Below are 16099 nucleotides of genomic sequence, written 5' to 3'. Positions count from 1 at the left end.
TTTCTAAGGTTTATTTGATAAACTAATAAAAATACTAGATTTTTACACATATAATTAATTACAATGCTATTTAATGCCACCAAATGGATATTTAAAAATATGATTATATTAATTGCTTTTGTACCTCTATCAAGATAGAAATTTGACCATAAATTTTACTTTTTAAAAAAATTAAGAACTATGGATTTATTGTGACATGCTTACTAATAATTATAATGTTTTCTTTTTTAGTATTATGTCTAAACTCTCATCAATGCCTTTCTGTATTGTGTAAATAGCATAGAAGATATCTGTATCAAAATGTTTTTAAATGTTTTTTCTGTTGCATAGAATACAAAGATATGTCTACTATGCAATTAAACTCACTAAAATTTATTCTGTAATTAAAAAATTTATGTGGATACTGGATAAAATATTCTGAAAAATTTTAATTACTAATAATGGTTTAAAAGTGAATTTACAAAGTCAGTAGATAATAGAAAACATCAATATTTTTTATTTGTATATATTCATAAGAAATTCACTTTTCATTAAGACCTATCATCCTTCTCAAGCTCACCTAAAAAGTGCACCTAGAACTGAAACTTCATATTTTGACACATCAAATAGGAAGTCAGAAAGGAATTTTCAAAACATAGCAGGTATGTTTAAAGGGAAACTATGACCTTGATATCAATGGGCATTTAAAATGAAATTCATGTAGTAAATTGCCTCAAATACTGCATAGAACAGAGCCGACAGAGAGAGAAAGCCTTCCCCTGGAGCTGACGCCCTGAATTTGGACTCGTAGTCTACTAGACAGTGAGAGAATAAATTTCTCTTTGTTAAAGCCATCCGCTTGTGGTATTTCTGTTATAGCAGCACTAGATGACTAAGACAGTTCTGTATCTTGGTTTAGGAGAATATATGAATCCACCGATGTGCTAAAAGACAGATCTGTATGCACACATTATACCAATGTCAATTTCCTTGTTCTGATATTATACTACTATGTAAATTGTAACTATTGGAAGGAACTGGATTAAGGACCTCTCTGTACTATCTTTGATACTTCCAGTCAATCTAAAATTTTTTCAAAATGAAATGTTAAATAAACCAATGTTTGACTTAATTGAGTAGCCTAAACATTGTATGATTAGAAAAGAAAATGATGGAGATTTTACTTAAAAAAAAAAAATTGGTTCAGGTAGAAAATCAACCTAAAAGATCAGCTAGAACCATTGGTGAAAAAGCAAAGTATAGGGTCGGTTACAATTCCATGTGCTTAGATTGTTGTTGTTAAGCGCCACGAGTTGGTTCTGACTCATAGTGACCCTTTGTACTACAAAACGAAATACTGCCTGGTCCTGCGCCATCCTCACAACTGTTGCATCCTCTAACTCTTGCACCTCCTCCCCTCAAATATGTTTTTTCTTCCTATTTAAATAAGAATACACATTTAAAAGTTCCTCCCCGTCATTGAATAATTGACAATATTTATGTACAAACTTGAGAAAGAACATCTGAGCATAAAAATCTTTATTCTGTGTTATTGTCTCTATTTAAGGGGTAGAAATTACTTATATTAAATCAAATATTTTGCTGTACTTATCAATAGCAAACATATCCACTGTGCTATATGTGATATTTTGGAAAAAAAGACATTATTAATGGTGAACCAAAATTTTGCACATTTACAAATATATATCTGAACACACAAAGTACCAGATTCATATCACTTCCCAATCATAATCATATTTACTCATATGTTTATTTTTTTGAATAGGTGTTCTGGAGCTGTGATACTAGCCACAATGTGGAGCAGCAACTAAGCGTGATCACTCAGTATGACAACGATCTGCAGAGGCAGGAGACAGCTTGTGGATAGATACAGCATTCAGCAGCACATGTTTACAAGTCAGACAGTCACCAACCTCTTCGATGACAGCCTGTTTGCACCTTTAAGAGTGAGGTAGCTAAGGAAGCACTACAATTTGATGCTTTTAAAACTACTCTTAATACTACAAAAAGCTTGTCAAATTATCCTATAATTCTGCTCTTAGTGATGATCTGAAGGTTAGCTGAGTTGGGAGAAACAAAAACTTTTAGCCTAAGTACAAAAGAAGCTTGTTTTAGAACATAAGTACATTTTAATTAAAGAAAGACTAAAGTTTATTTTTTAATTTTATTACAGTCTGGAAATTCGTGACAGAAACTATACAAATCTATTTATAGAGGAGAAACCAAAATTAGAAAAATTAATGTTCAACCATGAAAATTAAAGTTCTATTCATACGCCTAGTAAGTAGTGCCTTGCTAATCCCCATGGCATTATTTCAAGCTTATAAATTCACTGTGAGAGAACAGTTTGAGCTCATGATCCAAAATCTTGTCCATTAAAGCCAGTCATAGAAAGAAATGGTCATGTTCCCTTGTGAAATGGGAACAGACATCATCTTGTTTTTGGCTCTTAATCTGACTTTAAGCCACATGAAATTCATCTTTTTTGCTTTGCTGTTTTAATCATAGAAATTTGCCAAGTAATAATTCCTTCGTATCTCTCTCCCTGCCATTGTCCACACAGACTAAATGGACTTCAATTAATGCAATAACAAGTTTCACAAAAGCAATCAGTATCCATTGGATCAAACTTAGGCTGGAAGCTTTTCAGCCTAAATGATAGTTATTAAAAGACAGGAGCTGAAAGCCCCTGCATTGGGCTCACTTAAGAAAGAATGATGCCAAAAGTAGGACCCACACACAGCTGAACATTTGTACAATGCTGGGAGCTGTGGCAGCAAGTTTTACTTTCATGACCTTTGAATTGCTGAGATCGTATATAAGAAAATATGTTCATTTTGTATTAATATTCCTTTTACACTACACATAAGAGAACGTGGTACAGTTTACTAGGTTATATCTGCCAAAATTTTTGCTAACCAGGATATGGTGAGAGAGAAAGTCGGGTGTCAGCCAGTATTTTCCTTTGCTATAGCCTCAAAAATCCCAATCACTTTCATTTGCCGTAGGAAGCTAAGGTATCTAGAGAAATAACAACTGATAACCAGCTGGTTTTCTTGGAACTGAGTGACAGTTAGGCTAAGGAGGAAAAAAATGCTTTTATTTCTACCAGGTGGGTCTCCAGAACAAATTCTAGTTTTGCGGTGGGTTTGAAAGACACAATAGGAATTGCAAAATTGTGGGCAAGAAATTCCTGAATTTAAATTGTACAGAGCATCTTTTTCACCTCACTAAACCTCCTTTTTTATGACGATAACCAAGTATTTTTGCAAAAATGATATATTGAAACCATGTAAGCCAAAAGGAAGTCAAATTAAATATTTAAAATACTGAAAAAAAAAAAAAAACCCAAAAAACTCTCAGCCAAGAATTCTGTATCTGGCAAAGCTTTCATTAAAAAATGAAGGATAAATTATGATAAAAAAAAAATTTTTTTATATTCCCAATAAAAACAAGTAGAGGGAGTTTTTTGTTTTTTAACCAATAAACTCTCCATTCAAGAAATAATTAAAGGAGTCCTTCAGATTAAAATGAAAAGACATTAGAAAGTAATGTATGAAGAAACAAAGATCTCCAGTAAAGGTAATTTCATGGGACTTGTTATGTCCTACAAGACATAAAAGACAAAAACATAAAAATATACAGTTATATTGTTGGGCACATGATATGTAACGATATAATTTGTGACAACGACAACATAAAGAGAGTAGTTGGAACTGTAAAGGAACATAAATTTTGTATAATGTTGAAGCTAAATTGGTATCAATTCAAATGAGGTTGTTGTAAATTTAATATGATAAATGTAATCTCCTTGGTAACTGAAATGCAAGTATGTTAAAAATTACACCAAAGAAAATGAGAGAGAATCAAAATGGGTCACTACAAACAAATCAACTAAGCACAAAATAAGGCCAGATGGGAAGAAATAAAGGACAGAAAATGTGTAAGACACACAGAAAACAGTAATTACTATACACAAAAGAGGATATTATTGACCCATAAAAAGAAATGAAGTTCTGATATATGTTATGACATGAATGAATCTTAAAAAATATTGTGCTAATAAAATAAATCAGACACAAAAGGAGAAGTACTGTATGACTGCACTCATATGAAGTATCTAGAATAAGCAAATGCATAAAGACAAAAGTAGGTAAGTGGTTACCAGGGGCTGCGGTGAGGGAGGGACAGGGAATTGTTGCTTAACGAATACTGAGTTTCTGCTTCCTCTGGCGGCGAAAAGGTTTTGGCGGTAGATAGCGGTGGTGGTTGTACAACATTGTGATATGTAATTAATGACAATGAATTGTACACTTAAAAACAGAATGGTAAGTTTTGTGGTATATATATTTTACCCCAACAAAATTACAAAAAAAAAAAAAAGAAAAAATGATGAATGTCAAACCCACAGTTGCGAATTAGAAAACATCAGTTTCTTCTGACAGCATGGCTTCTTTTTAAAATTGAAATTGGCGTCCAAGCTCCTAATTATGTTTCATACAATGGTTAATCAAAATAGAAAATATTCATGCTGTGAAAAAAAATTAGTACTTTAATAATTTAAAACTTCCTATGTTTTTAAAATGACTCTTAGAATGCATATGAACTATTGTAGAAACTTGAGCTTGATAATCATAATGTTTACCAAGAAAAAGATCACCACACATTAGCAAAATGCTAAGTGTGAGCTCAATTTTAATTACTCACAGATGATTGATGTAGTTGACTGTATTCCTTCCACAGTGACTGTCTTTTGAAAGAGATAAAAATATACTCTTGCTTGTATGTTGCTTCTGCTGATCCTTCTAAGTGTTATAGGTCTCGGGGGGGCCAGTGGCTACTAACTTGATTCCTTTCTTCATAATCGTATAGTAAATATTGAACTACAACAAAGAGGAAAAGACAGAAATACAATGGACAAATAATATTTTTAACCAGTGAGTAAGTTAATCAAGGGCGCTTTTGGAGAGGAAGGAGGAGGAGGAAAGGTAGACAACTGAGAAATAAAAGGCGAAGTCCAGGGATGCTAAGAACTGTGGCACAGATTAGAAAGAAAGATAGAAATGGGGCACTGGGAATTAAATGTTGGCCAATGAGTCTGCAGAAGAAAATTGAGCTATATTGTGAAAGATCTTGACAAAACCATAAGGGATTTATATTTTCTCCTATGCATAATTAGGTGGTTATAGATGAAACACAAAATATAATTCTTTAAGTTAAATATATTGACTCTGTATAACCGAAGTAATGGTGGCCACCTAAATCCAAATTTCCCAACACATCCTTCAAAACTGTAACTATACAAATCAACAAGAACAACCAAAAGAACCCATACAAATCCCAAACCTTCAATATAAGCAGAAAACAGAGAATATTACAATTTTTAATTCCTCTAAGTAGAAAAATAAACATGACTTTTTACTAGAGCTATTACTTGAACTACCACTAAAATGTTGTAAAGAGTAGAGGCTTAAGAGTCTGAAAAAACTGTGTGGAAGATGGAAGAAGAGAATAGAACTCTTAAGACTGAATTAAAATCACCTCCAGAACAAGAATATCCACATTAAATGTTAAAATACTGAAAAAGAATCCTGATTTATCAATGCGTTGACTATAGATAAAGGACTTGAAAATATGTGGTCTTGGAATGTTACTGCTTCTAGAAAAAAATAGGGCAAAAAGGAAAAGAGAAATTGACTTTGGAAATTGTGCAGTGAAGAAAAAAAAAATCAAGTAGGCGGAAATTTAGAATACCATGTGATAAAAATAAAAATAAATCACAGGACACAAAATCCCTGTCTCCACTGTTCCCCAAATGCCATACATTAGGAAAACTATATTTTCCTACACTGACAAAGCCTAGGGGTGAGGGTGGGGGGGAGGGGTGGCGAGAGGTCACTCTTCAACTGAGAATATTCTAAACCACTCCAAACCAATAGCCCTTTATATGAAAGGCAAAGGCACAAAAAATTTTCATTTCTACAAAGATAAAAATATTTCAGCTTACAAAAATTTCCAACACACACACACACACACACACACACACACCCCAGAAGGAAGGTGTAACCAACATTTTGAAATAGATTAATATTCTCAAACATTTAGTGATATAAAAACAAAACGAATAATTTTAAATTAGAAATTTTAGAAAAACATTATTTGGGCTTGTTGCTGTATCCTCTTCTCAGGGTCTTTCGTAGAGCAAAGATTTATAATTTTATGGCATCTATATATCAATTTTGTTTCACTTTTATGGACCATGCTTTTGGGGACAAGTCTAAGAACTATTCCTCTAGGTCTGAGTTCTATAGATTTTTACAATTGTGTTTGCAAACTGTGTATCTGACAAAGAACTTGAATTTAGAATATGTAAAATAAAACTCTCAAAATTGTAAAAAAACAAAAAATTCAATTAGACAATAGGCAAAGGCATGAATAGACATTTCACTGCAGAAGATATACGGATGACCAATAAGTACATGAAAAGGTGTTCAACATCATTAGCCATTAGAGAAAGGCAAAGTAAAACCAAAACGAAATATCACTACAAGGCTATCAGAATGGCTAAATTAAAAAACAAATGATAACATCCAATGCTGATGAAGATGTAGAGAAACTGAATGACTCATACACTGCAGGTGGGAATGTAAAATGGTATGGTCACTCTGGACAGAATTATGTCAACTTTTTATACAACTGCTGTATAGCCTGCCCTTGAACCCTTGGGCATTATCCTAGAGAAATAAACTTATGCCCACACAAAAGCCTGCACATGAATGTTTATAAGCAGCTTTTTTCATAATAGTCAAATATTGGAAACAATTCAGGTGTGTTTCAACAGATGCATGGTTAAAGTGTGGCACATCCATGCCGTGGAATACTACTCAGCAATAAAAAGGAATGAGCTATTGATATTCACAACTTGGATAAAACTCAAGGTGTTATGCTGAATGAAAAAAGCCAATCACAAAAGATTATCTATTGTATGATTTCATTTATATAGAGGGATTTCCAAAATATGTACGTAAGTTAAAAAAAAAGGAAAGAGAAAAATATTAATCACAATATGCTACCTTAAAAAAAAACCTTAGTGTGAGAAAAAAGGAGAAATAAGAAAATACAGATATATTTGCTTATAATTACAAGCACAAAAAAAAAAAAAAAAAACAGGAAGAAATACCAGAAACTAGTGGGATTCTTTACCTACAGGGAATGTGTGCAACCAGGATGTAAGAATTAAGGTTGTGGGAATGGGTGAAAGGGATGAGGGAGAACAGTGATAATTCTCTGAGTACATTTTTTATGTAGTTTTGACTTTTGGAACCATGTTAATATTTTGCATTCCAAAATGAATGAATGAATGGAAGAATTCAACAGTGATTGAAGAAAAAAACATAAAATAGAATACAAACAGGCACAAGTGAATTTAATCGTATTTCAAGTGAATGCACACATACATATACATATAAACACTGAAAGGAAAACAAAACAAAATTAACACAAGTAACCTTTGAACACAGTACTTTAAGTATATACCCTGAGACTAAAAGAAATAACTAGCCTAATACTAAACTCCAGTTACTAGGTTTTCAAACCACAGTGGGTTGGGGTAGACAACTTTGAAACTAATTTTGATCTATTCTATCATTGAGCAAATAAGTGAATATTTTGATAGTAATCAGTTTCAGATATATCTGCATTGAAAAGAAGAGTCATAGTGAACATGGTACAGCTTAGGACTGAAGGAATTTCTCCTGGCTACTGCAAGTGCTGCAAACTGAGAGCCCTCAACTGTCAGCAATCCATGGGAATTGTCCTTGGCTAGCCTAATATAAAGGAGCCCTGGTAGCACACTGGTTAAGTGCTTGGCTGCTAACCAAACAGTGGGTGATTCCAACCCGCCAGTAGCTCCATGGGAGACAGATGTGGCAGTTGGCTTCTGTAAAGTTTACAGCTTTGGCAACCCTAGAGGGCAGTTCTACTCTGTCCTATAGGGTTGTTAGGAGTTGAAGTTGACTTGATGGGTTTAGCCTATTACAGAAGGAACCCTGGTGGCATAATGGGTAAGTGCTGGGCTGCTAACCAAAAGGTCAAGTGTTGGAACCTACCAACCACTCCATGGGAGAAAAGACCTGGCGATCTGTTCCCATAATGATTTTAGGCTGGGAAACCCTATGGAGCGGTTCTACTCTGTCCTATAGGGTCGCTATGAGTCAGAAATGACTCGACAGCACACAATAACAAGCCTATTATAGAGTGTGTGATCCAGCAGTACAGTATCCTGCATAATGTAACATTAGACCAAGGGACCCGATCCACGGCAAAGAAAGTGCAGCAGTGGGCACATGATCACGGGAATCAATTGTCCATCACAAACTGCACCACTCAGAAGTACTGAACAGATTGACTGGTGGAACAGGTTTTTGAAAGTGCAACTAAGTGCCAGCTTAGAGACAATGAATACTGTGACAGCTTGCCAGAACGCCGTGGTTGTGGGCTGGAATCATCTGCAGGCTTATTCACTCTTACGACACACTCAATGGATGGTTTCAGCTGGGAGTGTCGCCTGGTACACTTACTACGTGGTTACTTAATGTGCTTTGGAATTCTTAATGCATGTTACTGAATTCTGAGAAGGAGTGTCTTCAGATGGAGTGGCCAGAGAATAACCATTCCAAGAGAATAGTGGAAGTTACATTGCTTTTTATGATTTATTCCCTGAAGTCACATTTTAACACTTCCACAGTACACTATTGGTGAAGTGGGCACAGATTCATCCAAATTTAAGTGGAGAGGATATAGATTCACCTCTCAATGGGAAAAGTGCCAAAGAACTTGGAGTACTCTTTGAAAACTGTCACAGGGGCTAGAAGTAATAACAACTTGGTAGCAGTGAGCAAACCTGGAACCCAGATATTGGTTTCTAAATATCAGTCTCTATTAAAAGAGACTAGGGTTTCTTAGAGAAATGGCCCATTTCAGGGTTGAGGCAGGAAACTGTAGGATAAGCCCTGAATATCTCATTGTGCTAGAAAGCAATAGGGTGTTGAAAGAATGACAGAGATATATCAAAATGACACAGGGCAGCTCATTGGGCTCTCACTGGCCAAATATGGTACAATCTGAGCATCAGAATAAATAATAAAAATAATCGATTATGACCCATTACATAAAACAGTAATCCATAGGTACAGATTAAATGAGGACAAAAACAAACAAACAAACAAACCCCTCCCTAGGATAAAAAAAGAAGAAAAACCCATCACCTTCAAGTTGATTCCAATTCACAGTGACACTACAGGACAGAGTAGAACTGCCCCATAGGGTTTCCAAGGAGCAGCTGGTGGATTCAAACTGCCAACCTTTTGGTTAGCAGCCATAGGTCTTAACCACTGGACCACTAGGGCTCCCTTCCTACAATTCTGACTAATAAGTGTAGAAGGAATTGTCGAGTTAGAAAACCACCTGTTCAGAAACATTCTAAGAATCATCATTCGATGTTAAACTAGTTGGTGAAAGTAGACAAGAAGTAGGATATCTACATACTTTCAAAGAATCTCCCCATAAAATACCTTTTTCGTAACAAACGGAAAATAGTGATTTGACATGAAAAAACCTTGGAAGTCACCACTTTACCCAGTAATCAGAGTTAATTTTACCAATAATGCTACAAAGCACTGAGAAGGACATCACCTCACTTTTGTAGAATTCTTGCCAAAAATGTGAAGGGTTAATCTAAGGATGAAAACACATCAGACAAACTCAAATTGAGAGACCTTTTATGTAATAAGTAAACTGTAACCTTCAAAAAATATCAAGGTCTTGAAAGACATTGGAGAATTGGTCCAAGTTAAAGGTAAATAAAGAGACGTGAAACGTGATACTGAAATTGATTTTTAACCGAACATATTTTCTCCTTATAAGCAGAATACTGGGGACAATTTGCTGAAAATGAATTAAGTTTATAGATTTGATTATAGTTTTGGATCAATGTGAACTTGATAATTTTACTGTGGTTATGTAAGAGAATGTTCTTTTTTCAGAAAGTGCACACTGAAATATTTAGGAGTAAAAGAGCATCATGGCTGTGATGTACTTTAAAATAGTTAGGGAAATACACACACACAGGGGAGAATAAATGATAAAGCAAATCTGATAAACAATCGCAGTTTTGTTAGCAACTGGGAAATCTGGCGGAAGCTTTTTGTATTATTCTTGATTTTTTTTCTGTAAATTTGAGATTATTTCAAAATAAAAAGTTAGAAGAAATACAATGACTCTTTTATATGCCTAGCTCAATGCCTTATACACAGTGAGTACTCAGTACATAACGTAGTCCCAAACCTCCAAGAAAAATGGGAAAAAAATATTAAGAAGGAGTAATCTAAGTTATAGAGATATGGAGGCACACACACACACACACACACACACACACATCTATTAAAAAGATTGAAACTGTTAGTTTCTGGGAAACAAGAAAAGGTGAGGAGAGAGGAGTTAGAGAATTTTCTTTTCTCCTTTTGGCAAAAAGATTTATAGAAACCATTGATTTTTAGTTTATGCAATGTGTATTTTACCTTTGGTAAAAAATACTGTTAATCAGATATTTAGAATGTATGACCCACGGGTCAAATCCAGACTGCTGTCCGTTTGTGTATCTAAAGTTTTATTGGGACACGTATTGTTGATGGCTGCTGTCTTGCTGTATCTGCAGAGCTGAATAGTTATGACAGAGACTGCAGATCAAAAAAGCCTAAAATATTTCCTATTTGGCCTTTTCTAATAAAAAATCTGACCTCTGGTCTAAACTACAATATCATCAATTTAGGTATTACAAAATAACGCATCAAGGTAAAAGGACTGACAGAATTAAGTCAACTAAATTTTTATCATGTCTTCTGTAATAAAGAACAACAAGGACTAACCCATTCAACTGGCATTTTATTGATCGGTGAAGTCGGAATTTTCAAACGTTTTTTCCACGGAATATTAGTCTGTGGATATTTCTTAAAATGGTAATGTAGCTAAACAAGTTTGAAACACGCTAATACCATTCCCTGTCTGGAAAATCCGCATTCCTATTGCTATATTGGGGCCCTGGTGGTAAAGTAGTTAAGAGTTCAGCTGCTAGCAAAACGTCGGCGGTTCGAATCCACCAGCCGATCTTTGGAAACCCTATGGGACAGTTCTGCTCTGTCGTACAGGGTCGTTATGAGCCGAAATCGACTCCATGGCAATGCGGTTCTTTTATTTATTTTTCTTGGTTTATTGCTCTATTATTCTTTTCGGTTTATTGCTGTACTAAAGGGCCTTGGTGGCACAGTGGTTAAAGCACTCGGCTGCTAACCAAAAGGTTAGCAGTTCATACTCACCAGCCTCTCCATGGGAGAAAGATGTGGCAGTTTGTTTCTGTAAAGATTTATAGCTTTGCAAACTCTGTGGGGCAGCTCTACCCTGTCAGATAGGGTCACTATGAGTCAGAATCCACTTGACAGCGGTGAGTTTTGTTTTGTTTTAAGCAGCCAGACTTCCCATTTTCTTTGTGGGTAATGGGAATAAAAAAAAAAAAAAAGGAATATGTACTTATAATTTGGAAGAGCCCTGGCGACACAATGGTTAATTAAGTTAACCGAAATGTTGTTGGTTGGAACCCACCACCGGCTCCATGGAAAGATGTGACAGTCTGCTTCCACAAAGACTTACAGCCTTGGAAACCCTATGGGGCAGTTCTACTCTGTCCTAAAGTGTCACTATGAGTCAGGATTAACACGATGGCAACGCGTTTGGATTTATAATCTAGTTGGAAATAAAACATGTACAAGTTATGATTTGTAAAAGTTCATAATAGTACAAAAAGGGAAAACAATAATAGCCTCTAACTTCCTTGTACAAATTATTTTGGAGGAATTAAAAACAATAATGAAAAGTATACACAAATAAGAACAGAAAATTAACAGTATGGAAGGTTATATGATTAAATTGTAAAATATAAAAATCTCCTCCCTCTGCTTTCCACCATACCATTCCTCAAAAATAATCATTGTTATAAGTTTCTTCTCCATTCTTCTATTTTTTAAAAATTATTTAAAAAATAATTTTTAAAATTTAAAAAATTTTTTCTATTTCTTTAAAATTATTTTTAAAAAAGAATAAAAAAGAAAGCAGGTGTATCTACTTACATGTTGTTTTTGTTGTGGTTTTTTCACACTAGTGGAAGATCATATGATACACATCATTTTGTGCCTTGAGTTTTAAATATGTACTTTTGAGAGCTTTTAAAACTTTTTTTTTTTTAATTTTCTATGGTGGCTGTGTTTTGGTGGCTATCACAAAACTTATTTAACCAGCCCCCTGTAGATATAGAAGTTTTTTTTATTTATAGTATTTGTTATTTGTTTCTATTTTTGCAATTACAAGAATGCTGAAATAAAATCCTTATACAAATATTTGATACAATTTGTATATACATCATACAGTAAAATCCTGATACTGAGATTTCTAAGTAAGAATTTAAAAATATCGCCAACTTAGCTTCCATAAAATTTGCACTATTACATATTCAACAGTGAATGGGGTGTTCTTCCCCCACATTCCCACCAGCAAGGAGAATCCTTTTATTTACGAAGTACTTTTAAATACCTCATACTTGAAGAAATTTAGCATTTTATTATAATATTATAATATGCCTTCCTCTTATGATTTGTATTATACTCAGAAATGAACATGTAAATAGTGCTTCCTTATAAAGTATTTATAAGGTCATTTTTACATAAAAAATGTATCACTGGGTTCAAGGAACTAGAAAACTAAGTAGTAAAAAGAAATATTTCAGTTAATTGTTGACAAAGTTACCACTTTGTGAGTATTAAACTTACCAGTAGAGAACTCCTAAGAATTTCCTTTCCAAAAGTAGAGTGGATCAAATATCAGAGAAAGTATATTGGAAGCGTCCTGTAGGTGTTGTTATTTTTATAAATACTTAATTTGTTTGCTAGAGTCAAATGGCCAGGGACTTGAAACATATCCAAATGACCTCCATCTGTTTTCCTGTTTGTTAGGTAATAATCCTATTGAGTATTTTAGATTTCTCTCAGGAGTATCTTGTTTACACTAGCCACAGGTTAACAATGAGAAGTTAAAAAAAAAAAAAAAAAGTAAAGGGAAGAATCAGGTGCAGGTTGGGACTATTGTGATTTCACAGTGAAACTCCAGCAACACTTTTGGTAGCTGCAGGTCTGAGAGAAAACTAGTCTCTTCCAAAATGGAGGCTCACTGGAGCCTAAATCCAACTAAAATGCATTTATATGATATATGACGCTCAGTATATGATGTATGAGGCTCAGAATTTACATCTAAAGGAGACTGTAAAATCTTGTAGCCATTGAAAAGTTGGCTTCTTCTCTGTTTTGGAAGGTTGAAGTGTTCTCTTACCTACAGGTGAGAAGAACCAGATAATCTCTTACAGTTTGTTCCCATTCTATGATTGTATGATTTTGTAATACAGTTGGCTTGACTGGCTGTTTTTATTTTTCTAAATTGACTCTTTTCTCAATATTTCATAGACCCAGAATCAAGAATTGACTGAAAATGGACTGAAAATTCCATATTTACAACTGTCAAAAGAGTAACAGCAAAAGACATATTTAATCACAATGGAAAGGTATGAATGCTGTTTAGGCTGGTTTTCTTGCTACTTAAGGAAAATATCATGTTCATTACTAAGCTTCTTTTGGCTCTTCTCCCCTATCCCCAGCTGGAACACTTTCTTTTCTCCTGCTCTTTATTCTGAAGGTAATCATACAGATGCAGCTAAATACTCCTTATGGAATCATTCTCTAAAAACCTCAGAATTCATTGTCAGACTCTCCTCTGAGTTTCATGGTGTGTGCTTTACACTTTTGAAGACATTTTATTTCAGTTGATTGCACAATCAAATATGCGATAGGCACATTTAATAGAAACAGAAATCTGTTTATCTTATAGATGAAAATAATGAGGCTCATAGGTTAAATAACTTGTGCAAAATTGTCCAACCAGGGAAGAGTTTTGATTCTCCAGAAGTCTAGATTTCTGGATTTCATGGAAGTTGGGGTAACCCACATAGGCCATTGCCCTGATGTGTCCTTTTGAACCTTCAGCCTTGATAAAACCGGTCCCTAAAAACCACTTTTGAGACAAACAGTGGTCCAGATAAACTAGTAAGACCGTTTGCTTTTGGGCATTGTGCCTTTTTGAAGAATTCAGTCTGTTTCAGGGGAACAGATTCCAAAGGTTGGACTGAGATCTATGTTTAGGGTAAATCAGTAATTATTTTAATTGTTCTTGAAGACAATGCTTTGTAAAAATCCTTCCTGACCACAGATTTATCAGTTCTGTTTCAACCCTTTTTTCAATGGCAATGTCAGTAAGATTTGGTATAAGAATTTTGGAAGTTTTTCTCATCTTTGGAACATTGGAACATTTCTGACACTAGTAAAAATGCTACCCTGATTTTCAAATTGTGTATTCAATAAGCTTAAATCAATTTCTATTATTGTCTTAATATGATTTTTGTTTTAACATCAGTAAAAGGTAAAGCTGGGACTATAGCACAAGTGTCCATTTCCCACTCCAGTGGGTTTTTTTTTTTTTTTTTTGGTCTCACCATGCTGCCTATTTAATATAATAGGATTTATTCTACAATTGTTTATTGACACTGGGCTATGTGCTTTGCAGTCTCTCTGGTATTTAAAAGGGGTATAAAAAATGTAAGACATGCCCTGAGTTCCTCAGGTACTTATAATGTACCACAGAAACCCATGTAGTTGAGTATAAATAAACATATGCAAAACAATTGCGGAAAAATGCCAGATAAAGCCATGTTGAGAGGGAAAAGAAAACCGTGACTCAGAAAGGTCAAAAGTCTTTCAAGAATGAGATGGGAACAAGAAGATGAGCAGGGTGAATTGTTAGAGACAAGTATCTGATGTGAGAGGTACTTTTCAAAAAATATCTTATCTTGAAATTGTGTTTGGTGTTAGGAAATGAAGTACAATTGGCTGTTAAAAATGGAGAACTAGAACTTGAATGCAATGGACATGTGTTCAGTTCTCCCTAACACTCAGTTCTCCTTTCTGTTGCCCATAGTATTCAGAATTTCCCTTGGTGAGTTCACTTCTTTCCCATTCTCAGCTATGAGGTTTTGGTGTATTTAACTTTACTTAAATTGTTGAAGTGAATAAGTTTATACTATCTTCTTGTTATCAATCATTAGTAAAGTGTTGGGAAAATAAGGAAATTAGAGTCAATGAACAGTGAAAAAAATGTTTGCTGGGGCTATGGGAAATGGTTAGCATCTTTTTTGGTAAGGTTTTCAATTTTGATAGCCATTTTCCTATCTCAAGAGAAGAGTTCTCATTGATAGTCCAGAGAAAACTAGATAGAATCTGAGGATAAAGGTGACACCTCAGCAGATAGGGGGAAGAGCAAGGAAGAAGCTTGTTCTTGGTGATATAGTTTGAACTGGATCAAGACTTGCCTGAAGATATCTCTCTTCTTTTACATAAGACAATAAATTTCACTTTCGTTAAATAATTATGATTTTTTAAAAATATTTATTTCTCATCTTATTTGCTTTGTTAATAAATTTTTTATTTTGGAATAATATTTCATTTACAAAAAAAAAAAAACTGCAAAATAATTCAGAGAGTTCTCTTATACCCCTCACTCAGTTTCCCTTAATGTTAACTTCTTATATAACAATGGCACATTCGTCAAAATTAAGAAACCAACATTGGTACATTAATATTAACTGAACTCCAGACTTTATTCGGTATTACTTGTTTTTTTCCTTTAACATCTTTTTTTTTTTCAGTTTAGAAATTCAGTCTTGAATATCGCATGGCATTCACTCTCATCTTACTCGGTTTCTTATGAACATTTGATTCTGTATACTCATCTTAGTTACCTACTGCTGCTGTAACAGAAATACCAAAAATGAGTCGCTTGAAAGAACAGAAGTTAATTTTTTCACAGTTCTAGAGGGTGAAAGTCCGAATTGGGGTCTTCTCATGTTGATTCCTTTCCTAAGATCGTCACATGATGTCTGTCTTCTCGTGTG

At 34.3% G+C, this 16099-nt stretch overlaps 1 long non-coding RNA gene across 1 annotated transcript in view; it reads left to right on the top strand.

Annotated features, from left to right (window-relative positions):
• Positions 1 to 840: 840 nt before the first annotated feature.
• Positions 841 to 16099, top strand: part of LOC135228130 (uncharacterized) — an 86680-nt gene continuing 71421 nt past the window's right edge. The window contains exons 1-2 of the long non-coding RNA XR_010318462.1: positions 841 to 1951; positions 13563 to 13660. This is a non-coding gene — a long non-coding RNA (uncharacterized LOC135228130). The remainder of the gene's footprint in view (positions 1952 to 13562; positions 13661 to 16099) is intronic.

Source organism: Loxodonta africana, chromosome 2 (assembly GCF_030014295.1).
Source record: "Loxodonta africana isolate mLoxAfr1 chromosome 2, mLoxAfr1.hap2, whole genome shotgun sequence".
Taxonomy (NCBI): Eukaryota; Metazoa; Chordata; class Mammalia; order Proboscidea; family Elephantidae; genus Loxodonta; species Loxodonta africana.
Note: the sequence above shows the minus strand (reverse complement) of the source record. Positions and strands in the feature narration are given on the sequence as shown.